Consider the following 21,889-nt stretch of genomic DNA (forward strand, 5'->3'; position numbering starts at 1 on the left):
TAACATGATAGTTTCTGAAACTTCTGTTCTACTGTTCAACTACTTGTCTTCAACTTCCATTGACATATTCGTCAATGGTCATCAATAAAGAGCAATTCTTTTCGATATCAAATTGGTGTGCTTCGGTTCAATCGAATCATTCAATACTACTGAAGCGCAAACCCTCAAGCTAATAATATATAGACATTACGACTGTTTGCGTTCGTCCCACAAAATTTGACCTAGTTCAGGATTAGGACGCGATATGTTATTTTCCCCCGGTGCCTGTACTAGCCGTGCTGTGCTATTATTTATGTTTTACGACGCTCGACGTAAATGTGGCGTCCGACTATCGGCTACCGCGGCGCGTCCACAGCCGCTCTAGCAAGCGGCGAAAAACTCGGTTTCCGGTTCGTAAATTTTCTAATTTTTGAAAAACAATTGCCGATGGAAGCGGGATTTTACCGCCGGATTAGGGGGAAATTTCGGTTTTATTTGCCATAATCCGCAGCGTGAAATTGATGCTTCAGATGTTTCGAATAGAGTTGGTTAGGTGGAAGAATAGTAAGCACTATGACCATCCGATAGGGGATTTACTAGATTGAATGTAATGACACTATTTAAAGGTCTGTAAAAGTGTTTTTCCAGACATTTTTACAGCGAGTAAGACTGGAGCTATTTCAAAACTTTATTAGACCGGTCTATAATTGATTATGTTTCTTTGTTTAAATATTCTTCAACTCGAAAACATAACCTAATCATTCACGTTTCAACCTAATTAACGTGGCGTCGGTGTTTGGCAAACGCAGCGAAAATACTACAAGGTATACAGCCCTAGGGTTATATGAAATGGTGACGTGGGACTAAACACTGTAATTAGGGGATTTTTTGTTGCAAAATATACAGAACCTGCAGACAAAATCAAGGTTTTTGCTCAGCGACTGTACGTATTTTTATTTTCAGCCTCCCCAGGAAATCAATTTTTTGGAATAATTTCAACAACACTCAAAAGAATATCGTATATATTTGGCGATATTAGTATCAGCCTGTAGTATTCTTTTGTGCAAAAAACATGTATTTGACAAGGCACAAGCATATCATTCTAGTTGAAAAAGCACCAAGAATTTCTCGTAATGCGTCAAAGTCAGAATTAACTCTATATCCTCGGAAACCAAATCCAATAATACTTACGTTATTTTATTAAATGGTTTTGTCTTATTTATGGTGTTTCGGCTTGCAGTCTTCTCTTAAAAGATCAAAACAGAAGTTTGTCTACTGTCCTACGTTTCGGCTGAGTGTATTTAGCTTCAGCCGAAACGTAGGACAGTAGACAAACTTCTGTTTTGATCTTTTAAGAGAAGACTGCAAGCCGAAACACCATAAATTTGAAATCGTTACAGTCGAAATAGACCTCGGTTTTGTCTTATTTAACTCTGATTAAATCAAATCTACTATATGGTTCTTACTTTCAAAATAATATAGAAGCCCTTACGAAGGTTAATTAATTGGCAAACATAAGAAGATATGTCTAACAAAATTATTAACAAGTTCCAGCAAAAAACCATAACAATCAACAATTCCATTTTTGTTTTTTGCTTGACAATTTTTTTCATTTGCCCACAACTACATTCGCTGTATGACGAAGACTGCTAATATACATACGTTTATCATGGTAAAACTTTGAATAATAATATATCTTCTAACCATTTTGAAATGTAAAAGGAGATTCTAATGAATCTTAGTAAATAAACCAAAAATTCACAATCATTCGCAGGCTTTTACTAAACACATAAATGTGTTTATGTGGAATTTACTTTTTCGATACTATCCGGTCACGATTATTTAGTGAATATTGAAGATAAAATTGAATAGATATCCGTTGCAAAAATTTACAATTCTTGTTGAATAGTTTAGTGTAATCATATTTTTGAGATAAACTTTCAATCGCCATCAACAGCAGCATTGCAGTTTTTTCTCGATTGCACACGAATAGTATCACTGCAATACGAATAGTACCGCTGCAGTATGAATAGAAGTGTACCGCTGAAATGTACGAATAGAAGAGTACCGCTGCAATCATAGACGACGAGAGACCTGCGGTTCTATACTCCACTGGTACTGGTACTGCTTTTACCGGCATGTTTTCTTTCAAGACATCAGTTTTTATTAGGTTTTGAAAGCAGGTTTAGAAATTGCTCAAGAATGGGGATTGTTTCAAACTTTTCGGAAAACTTTTACCTTCGAGACATCATTTTAGTTTAAGCTCGTGGAAGAAAAAATAAATTGACCTATTGGGACGGGGAGACTCTGTCATTTTTTATATCGATATCGATACGGAGAATAACACGGGGAACGGATGGTGTCCATTCACGTCGCCTGTGCTAGGAATGCTCGCATGTAATTGGTTCATTGTTCGTGTAAGTTTCCCTGTAACTTTTTATCAATTTTCACCGTTGAGCAGTGAAATGATAATGATAACTAGCGTGTTTTAAAATTGTTACACATTTTATCTATCCAAAAACATATTGGTTATTGTTATCCATCATGTGGTTATGCTTTTATTAACGTTTGAAATCTGACGCAACATTTGCCAGTTTCATTTCCAATTTTACAGAATGCATCCCAGTATAGTAAACAAAGACGTAGTCCCACGTCAAAAAAAGAACGCCAACTCACAGCCTTCATCCGCCGCCGTTCACGTTTTCAATCTCGCATGATGCCGGTTTGGTCGCTCCACTTTCCGTGAGCAAATAATAACCATGATGACGGTTTTCTATTCGAGAATCCGCTGCTAACCACGACAGCAGGCAATCACTCAGCCTCGCTGTACATCCCGTTGGCTGTGAACCCGTGGGATCATTCCATCTGTCACGACATCTTCTTCTGCTTCATCACCATCATCATCAACCTCATCATTATCAGGCGCCAACGTCGCGACGCCCTAATCGCCTTTTCGGGTGACACTTAACAACAATTGAACGGCACTTTAAGCGCATGAAATCGTAACCATTATTTCGACTGTCCCTTTGGGACATCAGCAGCCACCCACCCGTTCGATGGCTGCTGCCGGGCGCGCGTGAAGATCGTCGCCGAACTTGAACCCGTTCGGTGGGGTTTCAATTTCCAAGCGGTAATTCATGTCTTTTTTGTGAGATTCCTGGCATGTTTGCCGTGAAAGGGGGTGAGTTTGCTGTCTCGAGGACAAAATGAACTACAGTGATTATGTTTTGATCTCTATGTTCTGTGTGATAAAATGTCTAGTGATATTTTTTCAAAAGTTTGAAAGATGAAACATACTTTTACAGCCTCCTTGCTCAGTTTTGTAGCGTTGCACGGTTGCTATATCGACTCCGTGGCTGCTGCTGTTTCGGTATCAGGTTTAGTTTACAATCATCATCTTTCACTTTGCATTACAGTGCTTTTTATTCGCAGAAGCTGCAAACTGCGAGCGAACCTACCTCGGATGCATAACGACCAGCGTCGAAAAAATATCAGCATCCCGCGAAAATAAAGCAGATCACGATTCCCGCTCGAGCCGTTTAGTTACTATACGTGGAAGCCTCCCGCTGGCACCGATTTACGGGGTTCGAGTTTGCCACAAGCGCATGGTTTTCGGGCCAGTTAAACTGGGTTGCCAGGTAAGATGCGATTGAGGAAATAAATTTTGAGTCAATGTTTTTTTACAATTGAATTTCATTGCTTAAAATAAAAACAAATAATTTTCAACTCCGTTTTGAATGAGGCGCATTCAAGGTTGCAAGATAACGCATAATCAACGGTAGAAACTCGAGGTGGTTATGGCAGTCCGCATCGGCCACCGATTCATCGTCGAGAGCGGCGGCCTTTTGCAAGCAAACAGTCAGCCAGGGTAATCACAAGAACTAAAGCTTTCCTTATTTAACTTTGAAAAAGTGGCAGCGAATGAGAACAACATACACTCAGAAAAGTGTAATTTAAAGTCCCTTCTAGGGTCAAATAGAAGCGGAATAATAAAAGTCCATTTTTTCAGGAATTGAACCGGAATGGAAACGGAACAGATAACGCTCAAAAGAAAAAGTTCAATTTATTACGTACCAGATGAAAATTACTGAGCAAATCCCATCATCCCATTTCCCTATTAGCGGAAGCGTTATTTTCCAATTAGGGCAATTTTTAATCATCGTACAGGTTTGGGTATCAGGATTCTAGAAACTCAACAAAAAAACTGTTTCATTTCATCTAAAACGTAAAATTACGCACACTTGCTAATAAAAAAACGGACTTCAAGAAGGTGATATAATTTTTTTTCTCAAACTGAGACTCTAATCTTTTTCATAGTATAATTGCATTTGGTTTTAATATCAATCGCTTTTATAGTCAATCATAAAAAACAGTAGGAGCATGTATCCAAGACACACACTTGGTAATAAAAAAATCAATCATTGTTTCTTTGTCACTGCGGCTTTTATTTGATCTATTGTAGTATGCTCCAACTTACTCTAAGTGCGTATGAGCTGGTTTATTACTATTTGGCGAGTTGATGTCTTTGCTACATTGCACATTTATCTCAGTTAGGCAGCGCACTTTCTATGAATTTTTTTACCACACTGGGACTTTCCCTCCAAATATCGGTAGGTTGTACGCCAGGTATAAATGACAGTTCTAGTAGAAGGTTTGCTACATTTTTGTTTATCCATGCACACAAACAAACTTCGTTATAAAAATTTTCGCGTTTTGTATGGAATTCGGAACATTTTTGAGAATTTCTCGATTTATATTGTTTTATGTTTGATTTGCCAGTTTCCTTTGATGATCGCTTTCTCCCATTCGCCGAGTTCAGCTGTTAGAGCACTCGGGGGGACACCACAGAAAGGTTCTGGGCCAACAAAGTTAGTGGATGAATTGTGATGATTTTTTCTAATGATAGTAAACTCACATGTACTGTAGTAGCATTGAAATGTTGAAAATTCATACTCTGCTTCAATTAAAAACATGTGGTTGCCATTAAAAGGACGTGTTGGTTTTAGTTTTTACGAAGCTAGGATTTAAGCAAGTTCTGAAGCCTTCATTCCTGTTTTCTTCGGAGGCAGATTCGGAAGAACATATCCCTGGAAAATTAGTGAATTATTCCTATTCTATTATATCTAGCAGTGTTCCCCGCAAATTTTAACGCTTCTGTTGCAAAGTACATCGCAGCCACCAGATATACAAGTCCTCCAGCACCAACCCGCATGAAGCTAGCCGCCTTGGGACTGATTGTGTGTTTTCATCTACGTTTACCCATGTGGTAGAAACGTAAAAACGAGAAATCATGGACGATATATGTGAACTGCAACCGGTTTTCAAAAATACAACTATATCGCACGAAAGTCTCCGGTCGAATGAATGATGAGAACCCCTGCGATTGCTTTAAATACCTATGGAGAGGAATAATGCGACTTTTTTACTTTGCTTAGATATTTTTCATGACTAAACGAATAACAATTTTTTACTCATAAATCGAAGCAAGGCCAAAAACGTTTGAAGACGCTGAACTGGAGGAATTACTCGATGCGGATCTATGACAAGCGCAGGAGTGCTACAACCTTACTGATACTGTCTCTCTCAAACCGGGATTATTGTTGTTGATATTGTTATATTTAAAAATCCATCTGACAACGTTTTGTCTTAATGAATGAATGAAGTTACAAACTAGAGACGATTAACAATAAAATATTGTTAGCGAATCCTCAGGTGACGCAAAAAGTCGAACAGCTCTGCAATCTAGTTAAACCTCGTTGACATAAACCCAATCGCATCATACTGGTCGTTCAGAAGTTGACGTCTTCGCAGATTCTTTTCCGGAGCATAGAGATTCAATTCCGCGAGAATAGCAGGTGAATCAATTTCATTTGTTAGGACCTTCGCAACGAAGATAACTTGTGCGTTAAATCTCCTTCTCTCCAACGTTTCAATCCCCAATAACATGAAGCGGTGCTCATAGGGAGGCAACCTTGCAGCATCATGACAAGGAAGATGCCTTAGTACCATACGCACGATTTTTTTCTGGACAGCTGCCATGCGATCAGACTTTGTTGAACGGATACCAAGCGACAACCGTTGATTCGAGCATCGAACGTATCAGGGTACGAAGCAAAGCTTCCATGCACAGTGGATCGCGGAATCCATCGGCAATTCTAAAAATAAATCCCAGCTGCTTGTTGTCTCTTGAAATGACATCTTCGTCATGTGCCCGGAATGTAAGCTGGCTATCCAAAATTACGCCAAGATCTTTAACTTGGCTTACGAGCGGGAGAGTTTGCCCAGACAAGCTGTATGGAAAGCTAATTGCATAAAGCTTTCTGCTGTTGGTAATTACATTAAGTTTCCTTCACACAACGTAAGAAGACTACGATTGCTCCAATCACTGAAAGCATCAAGCAACTTTTGTAGTTCCAGACAGTCGTCAAGGCAGGCTATAGTCAAAAAGATTTTTACATCGTCTGCGGAAAGAAGCCGTGTACCTCTAAGTAAAATAGTAGCAACGTCGTTAATAAATAGTAAAAATAAAAGTGGACCCAAATACTTCCTTGCGGCACTCGGCAGAAGAAGTGGTATATGGCACAGAAAGTGACGACCCAAGACTGACACATACAACTCTGCCGGTGAGGTACGAACGAAATCATCTCACGAGCATGGCAGAGAGTCCTATTTTATCCAGTTTTCGTTGCAGGATGTTGTGATTTACGATCGAACGCAGCCTTGAAATCCGTGTACACAGCATCCACTTGCAATCCCGCATCCTTTTAGCGAGAACACAACGAAACGAACTGCGACAGATTGGTTGTGATGGATCTTTTAGGATATAAACCATGTTGGTCTCTAGAAATGTAGTTTTTACACGTTGTAAACTGCACTGTTTTGACGACTATTTCGAGAACTTTGGAATAGACACAAGATGTAATTTCTTAATAATTAGCAGTGTTGCACTCATCCCCTTTTTTGTGCCTCGGTGTGAGCAACGAGTTTGTCCAACTTGCAGGAAACAATTCTTGTTGCAGAGAAAGATTGGACAGCTTCACAAGAGGTATCACCAGTTCGTTCGAGCAATTTTTCACCGCCTGTTCCTGAACAAGTGGAATGATTTAGCTTTTAAATTGCACTCAAAACGTGCGCTTCTGTTACTTGGCATACTCCACAATCGAAACTGTCCTACGGAGTATCGCGTAAGGCAGCGTCAATCTGATCGAAGACGAAAGAAGTTTTAAAATGTTCAGCAAATAATTCAAGCTGTGTTAGCAGACAAATCACCAAGAAACATGGAACTGGTAACCCATTTCCCTTTCGTTCGGATTCGAACATACGAGGACTGGTTTGTTAGACCTTTATCGAAACGAGATACTCCTTAGTAATAGGCATGCTAAGTAGTAGACAACAAATGGTGAGTTGACAACCTGGAAGGAGCGTCAAACATAGCTTCGGCCCTCACAAGTTCCTATCTCACACTTCCGCGAGTCATATGATTACACTAGACTGCCGGTTGGAACATGGATACAACTGGTTGGTGTTGCCTGGGCAATGTTGTCATCCGACAATAGCTAATTGAGAAGGTGCGACGCGATCATTGGCGCGTAAACCATATTCCGGCGGTGGAGGAAATGCCTCGCCAACCTGAGCGTCTGTTCACCAAGATAGTGCGGCTCAAAACAGCGTCTGATCTCCATGTTAGGAGCGGCTGATCAACGTCCTGGTGGCAGCGTGGGACTCTAAACAGAGCTGACACGATGGTCCCCCGGCGAGACAGGGGGTTGGGGAAGGCCCAACAAGCCGCCCCGGAAAACAACTTGTTACGAACAACTTAAGAGATAATACGGATCGGAACAATCGGCATAGACCTAGGCAACGAAATAAGGACTACGATTGGAAACTTGGGACATGGAACTGCAAATCGCTCTGCTTTCCAGGATGCGACAGGATAATCTATGACGAGCTACATCCACGCAACTTCGAAATCGTAGCGCTGCAGGAACTTTGTTGGACAGGACAGAAGGTATGGAAAAGCGGGCACCGGGCGGCTACTTTCTACCAGAGCTGTGGCACAACCAGCGAGCTGGGAACCGGCTTCATAGTACTGGGCAGCGTTGCCAGGTCATTTTTTTAAAAATCTGGAAAAGGCAAAATAAAAATCTGGAAAAATCTGGTGGTCATTTCGTGGGATGAAGGGTTAATATTTCGGATAAAAGTCTTGAGGTACGCAAAATTTGAGGTGACAAAATTGCAAAATTTCGCGCCAAAATTGAAGTGATGACCTTTTTGCGGAACAGAGAAAATAAAATCTGGATAAAATCTGGATCATCCATGAAAAATCTGGATAATTGGAGATCAAAGCTGTCTACCTGGATACATGTTCAAAAATCTGGATAATCCAGCTAAATCTGGATACCTGGCAATGCTGGTACTGGGTAAGATGCGCCAACGCGTGATGGGGTGGCAGCCGATCAACGCAAAAATGTGCAAGTAGAGGATAAAGGGCCGGTTCTTCAACTACAGCATCATCAACGTGCACTGCCCACATGAAGGAAGCCCCGACGACGAGAAGGAAGCGTTCTACGCGCAGCTGGAGCAGGTCTACGATAGCTGCCCGCGACGGGACGTGAAAATCGTTGTTGGGGACATGAATGCTAAGGTAGGCCGGGAGGCAATGTACAGACCGGTAATCGGACCAGATAGCCTGCATGCCGTGTCTAATGATAACGGCCATTGGTGCGTAAACTTTGCGGCTTCCCATGGTATGGTAGTCCGAAGTACCTTCTTCCCCCGGATCCACCTGGAGATCACCCGACCAACAGATAGAGAACCAAATCGACCACGTTCTAATCGACGGCAGGTTCTTCTCCGACATCATCAACGTTCGCACCTACCGCAGTACGAATATAGATTCGGACCACTACCTAGTAGCTGTGTGCATGCGCTCAAAACTATCGACGGTGTATAACACCCGCCGAAGTCGAACGCCGCGACCAAATATTGAGCAACTGCGGGACGCCGAGGCAGCACAGGAATACGCGCAGCAGCTGGAGGCAGTGCTACCCACGGAAGAGCAGCTTGGCGCAGCTACCCTTGAAGATGGCTGGAGGAGCATCCGATCCGCCATAGGTAACACTGCTGTAGCGCTACTAGGTACAAGGGCCCCGAATCATAGAAAAGACTGGTTTGACGGCGAATGCAAACGGTTAGTCGAGGAGAAGAATGCAGCACGGGCGAGAATGCTGCAACACCGCACGAGAGCGAACGTGGAACGATACCGACAGGCACGGAACAGCCAAAACACAGTCCTCCGAAGGAAGAAGCGCCAGCAAGAGGACCGAGATCGCGTAGCGATGGAAGAGCTGTACCAAGCTAACGACACTCGGAAGTTCTACGAGAAGCTGAACAGCTCCCGTAAAGGCTTCGTGCCGCAAGCCGATATGTGCAGAAGCTTGGACGGCAACCTCCTTACTGACGAGTGTGAGGTGATCGAAAGGTGGAGGCAGCACTTCGACGAGCATCTGAACGGCGATGCAGTAGAGAGCGAGGACGGTATGGCAACTGATCTTGGTGCACAAACAGAAGACATCAGAATTCCAGCCCCCGATCTTCTGGAGGTGGAGGAGGAGATTGGTCGGCTGAAAAACAACAAAGCTGCTGGAGTGGACCCACTTCCCAGCGAGCTATTGAAATACGGTGGAGAAACACTGGCTAGAGCCGTGCACTGGGTCATTGTCAAGGTTTGGGAGGAAGAACGAGTACCGGAGGAGTGGATGGAGAGTATTGTGTGTCCCATCTACAAAAAGGGCGACAAACTGGAGTGCTGCAATTATCGGGCAATCACTCTGTTGAACGCCGCCTACAAGGTACTCTCCCAAATACTTTGCCGTCGACTATCGCCATTTGCGAAGCAGTTCGTGGGGCATTACCGGGCGGGATTTATGGGTGCCCGCGCCACCACGGATCAGATATTCGCGGTTCGGCGGGTTATGCAGAAATGCCGCGAATACAACGTGCCCACAAATCATTTGTTCATCGATTTCAAATCGGCGTACGACACAATCGATCGGGACAAGCTATGGCAAATTATGCACGACTACGGTTTTCCGGACAAACTGACGCGGTTGGTCAAAGCGACGATGGATCGAGTGATGTGTGTAGTTCGTGTTTCGGGGGCATTCTCGAGCCCCTTCGAAACCCGAAGAGGGCTGAGGCAAGGTGATAGTCTCTCGTGCCTACTGTTCAACATTGCCCTGGAAGGTGTCATTAGAAGAGCGGGGATTAACACGAGTGGCACGATTTTCCAAAAGTCGGTTCAACTGTTTGGTTTCGCCGACGATATCGACATTGTGGCTCGGACCTTTGTGAAGATGGCGGATACGTACATCGGATTAAAGGCTGAAGCCAAAAAGATTGGACTGGTCATCAATGCATCGAAGATGAAGTACATGAAAGGAAGGGGTTCACGTGAAGACAGTAACAGTATCAGTAACCTCCCACCTCGAGTTCGAATTGGTGGTGATGAAATCGAGTTCGTGTACCTGGGCTCACTGGTAACTGCCGACAACGATACCAGCAGAGAAATTCAACGGCGCATTATGGCAGGAAATCGTGCATACTTTGGTCTCCGGAGGACGCTTCGATCGAGTAGAATTCGCCGCCGCACCAAGTTAACCATCTACAAGACGCTGATCAGACCGGTAGTCCTCTACGGGCATGAGACATGGACTATGCTTGTGGAGGACCAACGCGCCCTTGCGGTGTTCGAGCGGAAGGTGCTGCGTACCATTTTCGGTGGACTTCAGATGGAAAACGGAGTGTGGAGAAGGCGAATGAACCACGAACTGCAGGAGCTGCTTGGGGAGCCATCTATCGTCCACACCGCTAAGATAGGCAGGCTGCGGTGGTCTGGGCATGTTGTAAGGATGTCAGACGACAGCCCGGTAAAGATGGTTCTTGAAACCAATCCGTCAGGGACGAGACGGAGAGGTGCACAGCGGGAAAGGTGGATCGATCAGGTGGAAGACGACCTGCGGACCCTACGCAGACTGCAGAGCTGGTGAACTGCAGCCATGGACCGAGTGGAATGGAGACGACTCTTACGTACAGCAAAGGCCACACCACGGCTTGGGACTGTTTGGTTTGATTTTGGAACCTCTATCTTTCGGTGGTAAAAAGATCAGGTTGATCCGTTTTGTTTTGAAAAAGTTGCGCGGGATGGAAGCCGAGAAAAGAAATTTGGTTTTGGACATCCACATTAAAAACCCGGCGAGGTCAGACAATGAAATCGCGTGGCCAAATCTACCTTGTATGACGCTCTGAAATGTTTCTGCGAACGTAGATCTATTGCTCGAATGGACCAGAGGATGCGTCGTATTAAAACCTGTGATGGAAAGCTAAGCTGGGGTTAAAAGTATAAAGAAGAATAAAGGCAAACCCAGGACTCTCGGACTACGACATCGTCAATCCGTATGCGAGAAGATTATCGTAATTTTTTTGCCTGCAAGCAACCGAACAGAGCGCTGAAGCAAAATTTGGTTGGCAGGGGATTTGCTACTTTGGACAACAAATCAAGGTACTCGTCACAAACAATACAATGAACTCGAAGATGTTTAAGGTCTCCTTCCAGCCATTAAGGCTCACAAAGGTCTGGTAAAGTTTTGGTCAGATTTGACAAGCTGCGGAGAGGTGCAGCAGTGGTATCCTGACAATAGAGCCAATTACTGCAATCGTCAAGTGGAAATTGAAGAAGAGTTCCAAAGTGACTCGGGATTAGAGCTGATATTTTTCAGAGCCTTTACATGAAAGTGAAAAAAAAAACCAGCATAGTCGTTAGTGTTACCATAACAAGGAAATATTCCACCATCCTTCAATGTTCATTCTCTCTTCCTTTGATTTTTCATTATTCATAAAAAAGTCATTCGTCAGTCGCAGTGAAAACGTATTCGTTTGATTTTCAACGTTTCAAATTCTCTGAAAATTTATTATTCTGAGTTTTGTCGTATAAACTGTAATTTTGTAAACTTGTTTTGTATACTGTACTGGGGTACAACGCGACTGGGGGGTCTGGCAGCACGCCTATCGTCAGCACGTGTGAATTCTCTGCTTAGTAAAATTTTACATTTCAAGTTTTTTTCAAAGGTTTTTTTTTTCAGTGGTTGCTGCAGGCTGAAGAGGTGCTTGAATCATGGAGGTTTGAGCAGGATTTGAGCTTGCTGTTTTTTCGATCTTCATCATACATTATGCGTTTGCATTTCTCGTACGTGAAGCCATTTTACGAAATGGTAGAATAGGATACACGGTATTTGCTGTTCCATGTTTTCTGTTAAAAATTTTTTCATGATTTTTTCCAGTTCTTAAACGTCTCGTAAAATGGTCTATAGCTGTGTATGGTCGTTTCTGTTTTGCTCAACTTGTGAATCGTCGCATCTTGGCGCTCCGAATTCGCCGCTTTTTGCGTGAACGTGTGGATGATCTGTTTGGATGACTTTATGCGGCGATTAGCTGTAGAAAAGAGCGACACGTATGTGCAAGCGCTGCAATGTTGTTGTAATAACTTATTTCTACCCATGTTTTCAGCCGCAGTAAGGAGCACAACGACAACTATTGATGTGTCATGAATTAGTTTCAAAAAAGTTTTTAATTCAATTATGTTTTCAGCCACCAAAAGCAGCACGTTAATAACTAGTGTAACGGGGGTATTTTGGCCTACATGCATATTTTGGCCCACCCGTTAACATTTTACGCAATTTATCTGAAAAATTTAATGAATATAAGAAAACTATGCATGCATCATTGAAATAACACACCTTAGCATCATACTACACTATAATTTTCGGCAAAAAACTGACTCTAGTTAGCATTATTTTGGAATTAGTTCATACATATTCTATGGTCATGGCTGAGTCAACCTAAAGTCAAGATGAAGTGGTAATATTCAAATCAACGTCCGGAAGCAATTGTAACAAATATGTATGTTTTAGAAACAATTCGTTGTTGTAGTAACATCAATAAAATATCTTAGAAACAGTTTGTATACTAACAAGTTGGAAAAAGTTAAAATAGTAGTTTAAGACATGGCCGAAATATGTTTGTCTTTTTCTAAAGCGAACATATTTTTGCCATGCCAAGTTTTAACAGCCATTCGGCCACTGCGCGCTAAACAAGAAGCAGCTTGTGACAATTTACAGGTAATTACTCCTTAATTTATCACATTCAACGATATGCAGTTTGCTGAGAATGCCTGTCAAACCGCATTCAAACCCAATCTTTTCATTTTTAGATACCTAAACAGCCGAAGGATGTCCTCCTCAAATCCACTATTTCCGCTCTACACGGCTCTAAATATAGAGGTGGGCCAAAATAAAAATGTGGTGGACCAAAATATGTTTTTAATACTTCGTAGAAATTTTGATATTTCTAGGATAATTTTCAATATACTGCATTGTTGAACGATGTATGTTAAAATAGACACTTAGCTCTTAAAAGTTGTATAATAGAGTAAGTATTTATGTTGAAAAATTGTGTTTGTTTTTAATACATTGTGCGATCACTTCCCAAAGCTGGTCAAAATACCCCCGTTACCCTATTGATATGTCGTGAATAATAAGAAAATCATCTGTTTTATTTTAGCACAACATAACGGACATAACGGTATGGATGCAGAGGTATACACGGTCTCTAACAAAGCAAAGACCACATTCTAATATGTCTTCCATATGCTAGTGCCCCAACTCGAAAATCATAGTTCCAATAGAAACGGGATTAAAAAATTACCGTTTAAATGACCTAAGCGCTCTTTTTTACCATCGTTGGAGCATGTTTTTGAGTTGTGTCGGTGTTGCACGAAACCGACGATATCCCCACCTGACTGTAAAAACGTTGGCGGCGCCGTTATTGGTCTATAAAAAATCGGGTCATTGAATAATGCACAGTAAAAAGAAATAATCTGGAAAAACATTTCAAAAGATCCTATCTGCTTTGATCGATTTTTCGATCGATCACTTTCATTCAATCACCACAAATTATTAAACACTTTTTATGGCACGTTATTTGCCCAAGTTGACAGCGGAGGGATCATTCTTGCCTTCTGAACGAAAACCAAGCTTCGGAGAAGTACTAAAGCTGAACTATTACCAAAATGAAAAGACGCTCCGGAAAAACGAAAAAAGCAGATAGGACCTTTTGAAATGTTACTCTAGAAATGAGAATTAACAAAACGATTCCATGCGGTAAAAAATCGGAAGTAAATATCCGAGTGAGTGATTTTTTCCATCCTTGAAAGTGGCTGATTGAGATCAATGCGAGTCTTGTATAAAGTAATGCAAGATTTCAGTTATTTATTTCAATACCTAACTTATAGCTTTTTTTTCAATGCTATACAGATCATTTACTCAACATAACCATTCTTGAAACAATCGTGTTGTTTATTCAACAGGATATAAAACAAATTTGTCCGTGTGAAAAAACTCTGCAGTTTAGATCACTCGGCGATTATTCTTGGAACAGGTAAATTTCTGAAAGAGCTATTTTGTAGAAATTTGAAATTTTTGAATTACGTTTTTTGGTTAATTCTTTTGAAAATATCCTAACAAAATTTTACGTTCAGGTCATATTTGTGTATGGCTTGTTGTTTTTAAATTACCAATTCAAGAAAAATGGATTCCTTTTGAAATTTTTTTAAAATAAAATTACTCGATCAACTATAGTATTCACACCCATAAAATTAAATAGGATTTAAAGTAATTTTGGTCGAGTTGGCGTGAAATCCGTTTCCGGAAGATATACTAAAAGACCATTTTCCACAGTGAGATAATGTCATTAAAGTAATACGTTTTACTAAACAATTTAATATTGTGAACAATTTTCATGTTGCGAAACTCTATTGTAATCATTAAGGAATGTTACAATCCTCTATTTGAACCAAAGCTTTTTCCGAAAACTGTTTTCTACAATGCGCCCAGCCTATAATTTGTTTCAATTTCACTGGTATCTTGCGCTACTATGCAACAACAACATGACTAAACATAAATTTGATCCTCATTATATTCAGCATCCAACAGGTTCCCGGCTACCACACGATAAACACTACAACCGTCGATTTTTTTTAATTTGAATCTATTCCACTTGGCAGCACTGCCCTCCGATGACTTTCTACTGGCTGAGCGGGCTGCAACTTGTAATACAGGTATAATATTTAGCGATTTGCAACTCACACACTTGGGCTATACATCAAATTTGGTTGGTTGTCACACGGCAAGCAATTACACAAATTAAAAACTCATAATCTTTGGCGGGCTGCCCACGGCTGCCCTTTCGTAGTGGCCGATTCTAACCTATCTTCGGAGCTCGGAAACCCGTTCTGCCACTGTCGATTTTCGCGCGGTATGTGTGACGCAACCGAAATCGCACGCATGCACGCCAGTAAACGCACCAGTAACCCGTCGTCGTAGCGTCTGATAGCGCGGAGAGTCATTTACGTACTGTCGGCGGCTGTTTTTTCTCCGATCGACGTCGACGCCACTGTCGGTCCAAAACTTTCGTTGCCAGCCCAACCGACCGAGCAGCCGCCCGTCTGCCACCCAATAGCCAAGCCCAAAAAAGGTCGACCCGTGTCCAGAAAGACTTATCGGAGGCCCTCTTCCCATGAAAGCTCTCATTCACTCTATTGGTTTGGTTTGGTCCAGCGCCGGAGTCTGCGGCGGTGCGGCGGGCAAGTCCGACCGACGGTGATCAGCATCCTCCTTTCTCTGTCGTCTGTTTCTCTTGCTGCCCGTCTCTATCGACCGACCGGTCTGAATTGCTGTTTCGTTCTCTTTTCTTGCTCCACGTCCAAGAGGTTGTTGTGATGATTTGGCTTTCGAGATTTTTGTTTTCGTTACTTTTGCTTTGGCACATATCTTTTTTATAGTAACGCGTTCATCGCTGTTTGGTTGCCACGATGATGGCTAGCCAGTAACTACCGACCGGCACGATTTGGACCCGATTCGGATCTGATGTGGTTGGTGAATGTGTGTTATGGAATGGAAGCTCACGCGGGATCCTACGAAATTGAAAGTACTACCGAAGTTTGGAAGCTGCTCGATGCTGTTGCTGTTTGCGAAAACAATTCGACAATATAGGGGCGCTCGTTGTGTGCGGCGATTATCGTTGAATTCTAGTTCGCAATCGTAAATCGGGTGCATTATGCATTGAAACGTCACCGTTTAGAACTAAGTTCGAATAACATGTTCGGTCGTTCGTGCAATTGAACGCACGGTCTGTTTGGCATGTATTTTAGTTTCACCGCTTTTTTAAATTTCCTTTGTTTTGTTGAAAAAAATCTGCGGTAAAAGTATTCCTATAATCAACATTATTAAACGCTCATTTTTGTTTGTCGAAGCTCTTGCAAGTTTTATGACATGTTGACCGGTTTATTAGGAACAAAAAATGAGCTCAACGATCAAAAGCAGCATACGGGTGGTCATGAAACAATTAATTTAATTTTTCCTCAATTCCATCCGATGTTAAGGGGTTAAACGTTGGTAAATTAAATTAATGAGTGATTAGGCCACTTTTGTAAAAAAAGCAAAAAAAAAGTTTCAATACAAAAAGTGAACACATAAACGTTAAGCACAACTTCAACTGCGGATACGATAAAAATAATTGCACGATTTTGGATTGTTTTTTCCTCAACGATTCTTGTATCGCAATGCTGCTTAAGGAGGTATAACTCGATGGAACGGTTTAATTATAAAAGAGCTATGTGACCTCGTCGGCTGGCATGGTATTTTACGGGTTTTGGTCAGAGCAATTTTCTGTGCTCGACAGGCATCGAAATGCAGCAGAAATTCGTTCCAATCGTCTGACGAAAGCCGGCAAGCCGACTGCTATTCGCCGGCAAACATTCGGGCCGGAATGTCTCGTCTGTCTGCCGGATAAACTGGATAAAATGCTTCACTAACTAGTGGCGGGATGCACTTTTCAGGCGAAAGAGATATTTCGTCACCTGCGTAAAATATGTGATGGAATTTTCTGAACTGTTGCAACTAGATTCGTTTGGTATGTTTCCATTGCATTTTCAAGCGCAAGCTTCTGCAAGAAAAACATATTACAAAAATGAAACAAAGTGAATTTCTTTTATAACAAATAAGATAAATCAAGTAAACAACTGATTTAGTCGATTATTGTTTTTTCAGCTTCTTGGGCAAATCCGGAAATGATTCGAACTCGTGAAAACCCTCATATTGTTTGAAAGGTTCGCTGCTGGAAGCGCTACTACATCATTATAGCTATAAATTTTGCTGCTACATGATGTTAGGTTTCAGCTCGATCAGCGCGCTCAACGGTTGTAGAAGAAGCCTGAAGAAGGCGATGCCACCGTGTTGTCGGAAACGTACCAGCATCGGAAATGTCATAAATCTCGTTGGAGTTTTCTTCTGCGATCTGATCGAAATCTTATTTGGAACGATGGATGCGCACTGGAGATGCTGTAAACTTGATGAGCGGCATTGCTTTTTTATGTTAGTGTGACATTTGCAACGATTAACTTGATTTGTAGCTACAATGGAGAAAATTTTTGCTGACTTTGGAGAAACTAGGGCAGTTTTTCGGAACGTTTTCTAAAATTGAAACAAGGAATTTTTGGAAGTTTTGTTAGATTACTGCGTAGAAGTTCTGTGTAACACGCTGAAAGCAGTACTTTTTTTGATCAGGGTTTGTTTTTCTAATGATGAATAGAAAATAAATCCTTCTTCCTATAATTGACAAAAAATAAGTATTCGAAACAAGCCGTATGGCAGCCACACAATTTTTTTTCAGACAGCAATTTTTCGTTATTTATTGTATCACTGTTGTTCAACAAGCTTGGTTTGGTAACCTCTTCATGAAATAACACGCGTCTCCTTTAAATTTTTGCTATAAACCGAAACGCAATCGAAAGTTATAGGTCGAAGCTTTTCCCGCTCAATCGTGCAGTTGTGCGTTTGGTGTTAACTTTGCTTGCTGTGTTCGCCACGAGGGCGCATGCAGCTGTGGTTTTCACTATCGCTCGCTGGCAACATTGAGCGCTTCTTTATACGCGTGTAAGTTTGCGAAATGAGCTTTCGGTGTCAGGAAACATTGGCTGTTTCGGGATGGGAGTAACACAGGTAGTAATATCTACTACTCCAAAACAATATAAGTATAGGTATTAAAAGAATAGGTTCCTACCTATGTTTTGTTGGTTATAAACATGCTATGAATTCGGGTGAAAAATAATTATGGTATTTTATTACATGTAAAAGTACAATATACACGTATAAATTTAAATGCCGAGAATCCACATACTTACATATGTTGCACTGTATTAAACATACAGTATTGTCTAGAACGCATGTAAAAGTAAAAACATCAAGCCTACCTCTACCAAGGGTGTAACTACCATTTTGATAAATAAATAATCCATTCTTTCATTGAAACAAATGATGTATGTTTCTGTTCGCCCCACAATGGGGCGAATGGAAGCACTCATCAGTTGACTGCGTTTTTCTTGTTTTGATGAAAGATTCAAATTTTACTTAAAAAAAAAGAACAATTACATCATCTTCATTGATATAAGATACAAAACAAATTCAAAAAGTTAAGTAGCGAAAATGTTCGATTGATTACTTTATGTTTGTCGTCTTATTGGTCTCCGTGGCTCGTGGTTAGCGATGTCGGTCGGCTAGCTCTCCCACACGGTTGTGATATCGGGTACGATTCCCTATCGAGTCGAGGATCTTTTCAAGCTGGAAATTTTCTCGACTCAGCACTGAGGTACGGTGTATCGTTGTACTTATCTTACACATGCAAAATGTGCCAAAAACAATATCGATAACGAACTCTCAACTAATAATCTAGTTGATCGAGACTGCTATCAGGCCCCTGGCTAAGCGTGCGATATTGTTGTATTTCATCTTATTGTATGGAGGTTCTGACAGAGGAACGGAAGGATTCGAGGTTCGGTCGAGAATTTCTACCGATTCAGGGTCTTCTTGTACGTCTAGAAATGGCGTTCAGTAACACGTTGTGCTGGTAAAACTGAAATCATAGTCTCTTTCTTTCGGGTTGTTGATGTCTTTGTCAATTCTTGTCAAGCAGCGTTCAGCAAATAAGTCAGACTTTTTTGAATTTTTCAGGCTAATAGCCAAAAAACTCTGCTCTCTTTTACGTAACATTTCTGCTGCTTGCATCAGGTGGAGTGGATCCGGTCTTTTGTTTCTTTTTTGGATCTTTTTGTTCGTGAGTCCTGACCAAAATGGGCATAGAATGTACAAAACATGTTTCAGGCATTAATACAAAAATAACATTTTAAGCTCAGAAGTTTTGTTTCTATTCACCCCATTTTGAGCTGCTTTCGAAAACAGTTATTCCTTCCACTTCGTTTATCATGAAATGGAGTGGAATTGATAACTTTTTCAATAATTGATTTTGTCGTAAGCAATATTTATTTAGAATGAGTACTGATATGGAATTTCTATCATTTACCCATTGAAACAAATCCTAGGATTCTCTAAGGTTCTGTGAGATAAATCGGGGTGAAATTGGTATGGTAAATGATAATGTTTTTACTCAAAATCGAAACTATCAATGACAGACCTTTGCAAACATAAACAACGATACATCCGGTTAAAATCCAATCATTGCGGCTCACGAGATGAAGTTTACTAGTTTTACTCTTATTTGATCATGGCTCGACCGATTTCAATTCGATTTGTTGCATAAAGACAAAAATTAGCTCAGCTCAGGTTTTATCAAAGTTTATAGCACTTAATACAGCCAAATCAGCGCTATAAAACTTTGATAAAACCAGGTTTGTTATTTGGAAGGTATTCAACTTTTTGTAATTTTAAATCATTAGTGTAATACTAGTTGATGGTATGGCACGATTATCATTAAAAATTATATTGGTTGAGCTCTCACTATAACAGTAGTGGTGTCGAGTGAACCCCTGTACCCAGTGCGGAACTGTCAGGTTGCACCCTGCTTCCGGAAATGGCTTCAAAATTCAATGTTATTCAAAAAATACAAATATTTTCTAGGGATTCTGATACACTGAAGGACTAAAATAATACACTTCATCATTAAAATCATTGATAATGACAATCTACTCTTCGGGCCTTGATTAAGGCAAAATTATCTATAACTTTTTTAAAATCGATCGCCTTGGTTAGTTCGTTTTCAACTGAAAAGAAAGATTCATTCAGACGAGACTGCTTCGAAAAACGTCTTTGTTTTTATGAAATCCAACTCCAGGATAAATGCGTGAACTTTAATTGAGAACATTCTCTACTACTATTCCTGCAGTGATGTCTTCGAAATCATAGGATTTCTATTAGAAGTTCTTCTTTCGAACTCTCGCTGTAGAATAGCAGCAGCTCTTCAACATTTTTCTCCGTTAATTCAAGGTTCGCAAGAACAAGATTGTTAGACTAAAGAGCTGGTAACAGGCCCATAACCCCATTTATACCTTACCTACGAGCGATGAGTTCTTGTTTGAATTTGTCCAAACATTCGTACATCGCCGCCTGTGCTTTCCCCTGCAACGTTCGAGAAGCTGTACGAGCTGTTTCGCTCGTTTAGAAAATTGGTTCAATTGGTAGGTTAACACTAACGCTCACCTAATATTTTAATTGCATCTTATAGCAATTTTTCTGAGCTGTTTCAGCTTGTCTCAGATTGAAAATCGGTAGTTGTGAACAGGGTCAAAATCGCATTTTCTGATACAATCCAAGATGGCGGCCAAAATTCTGATCACTACAAATGAAAGCCCTATCATTCCTCTTTACAGAAAAGTGTTATTTGTAGTAAGTTTCATAACGAATTTCAGAGATATAGCTCAAATAAAACATCAAGAATTGCTAAAATTTCAACTTCTCTAGAAACAATTTCACCCCTTGGTGACTGAGGGGTCAACAAATTCGATCAAACAAAAATGGCATTATCAGTTTTTCTCTATTTCCAACAACTACGTGCATTCATATAAAATTGGAAAGATCTTGTGGCCTGGTTTCAGCGAGAGTTGCTCACTGTGACTGGCACTCCTTCCTTTCAATCCCCTTCTTTACCCTAACGATTGTAAGGATATGGCCTGCACCGTTATGGACCTATACAAAATGGAAGCTGAATCGTTGTACCTACATTGAAGATGGTGAACTAATCCCAAGTTGCCGTGGGGACTGTGCAACTTCACTAGCTCATATCCATCACAAAGGAGCAACTACAAAACGTGCGGTCGTCAAGCTCAAGCTCAAGTTTTGAATATTTGGCTAATCATTTAAATACAGAACGACTGGTCGGCTCGCGCTCTTCAATTCTACTTGATCCCATTTAATGATTTCTTTTAAGAAATATTGTTACAAGATCAATGTTATAAGTGATTTCCAAAATCTCCACTCAAAACGTGGTAAAAGGTAGAATATGTTCATTAGATACTACAAGCTATGCAACACTAGGGGTTGGATGAAATGGTGACTTAAGACTGAAAAATGAAATCAGAGGAATTTATAGTTGCAAGGTTACAGAGTCCGTTTTGATAACTGCGTAGTAGAAGTTTCTAATCTCCACAGAATCAGGCTATTTGTTCGATGATTTAAGAGCAAAGCCTTGGTGCGATATTCCGGTTCGGAGGTCGACCTTTATTATACACAATTTTATACACTTATACACAATTTTCGCAGCCAACTATTTTAGTGAACAGCACAATTGCGAGGCTAGCGCTACGACCAGTATCTCCCGAGCCGAGGTTCGAACCTACGACAACTGGCTTGTTAGGCCAGCATCGTTCCTCGAGACCAGCTGGTAGGATTAGTGTTCAGTGATTTATATATGTTCATTTTCAAGCTCTCCATAAATCCTAATTGACGATCTTTCTGTTTTCAGTAACGTTTGCATTAAAATAATAAAATTGGTAATTATTGCCGATTTC

At 40.9% G+C, this 21,889-nt stretch overlaps 1 protein-coding gene across 14 annotated transcripts in view; it reads right to left on the reverse strand.

Moving 5' to 3' along the window:
- The window catches only part of LOC129718844 (monocarboxylate transporter 12-like), a 473,704-nt gene that overhangs the window by 151,740 nt on the left and 300,075 nt on the right, over positions 1-21,889 (reverse strand). For 2 of the 14 annotated variants that reach the window (XM_055669985.1, XM_055669983.1), the window contains exon 1: positions 15,300-15,495. The exons of 9 other annotated variants lie outside the window; for them this stretch is intronic. The gene's annotated coding sequence lies outside the window, so the exon portion shown is untranslated. Of the gene's footprint in view, positions 1-15,179; positions 15,496-21,889 lie in introns of those variants that run through there. 3 more of the 14 variants (XM_055669984.1, XM_055669981.1, XM_055669982.1) reach the window with 2 other exon arrangements.

Source organism: Wyeomyia smithii, chromosome 1, assembly GCF_029784165.1.
Source record: "Wyeomyia smithii strain HCP4-BCI-WySm-NY-G18 chromosome 1, ASM2978416v1, whole genome shotgun sequence".
Classification (NCBI taxonomy): domain Eukaryota; kingdom Metazoa; phylum Arthropoda; class Insecta; order Diptera; family Culicidae; genus Wyeomyia; species Wyeomyia smithii.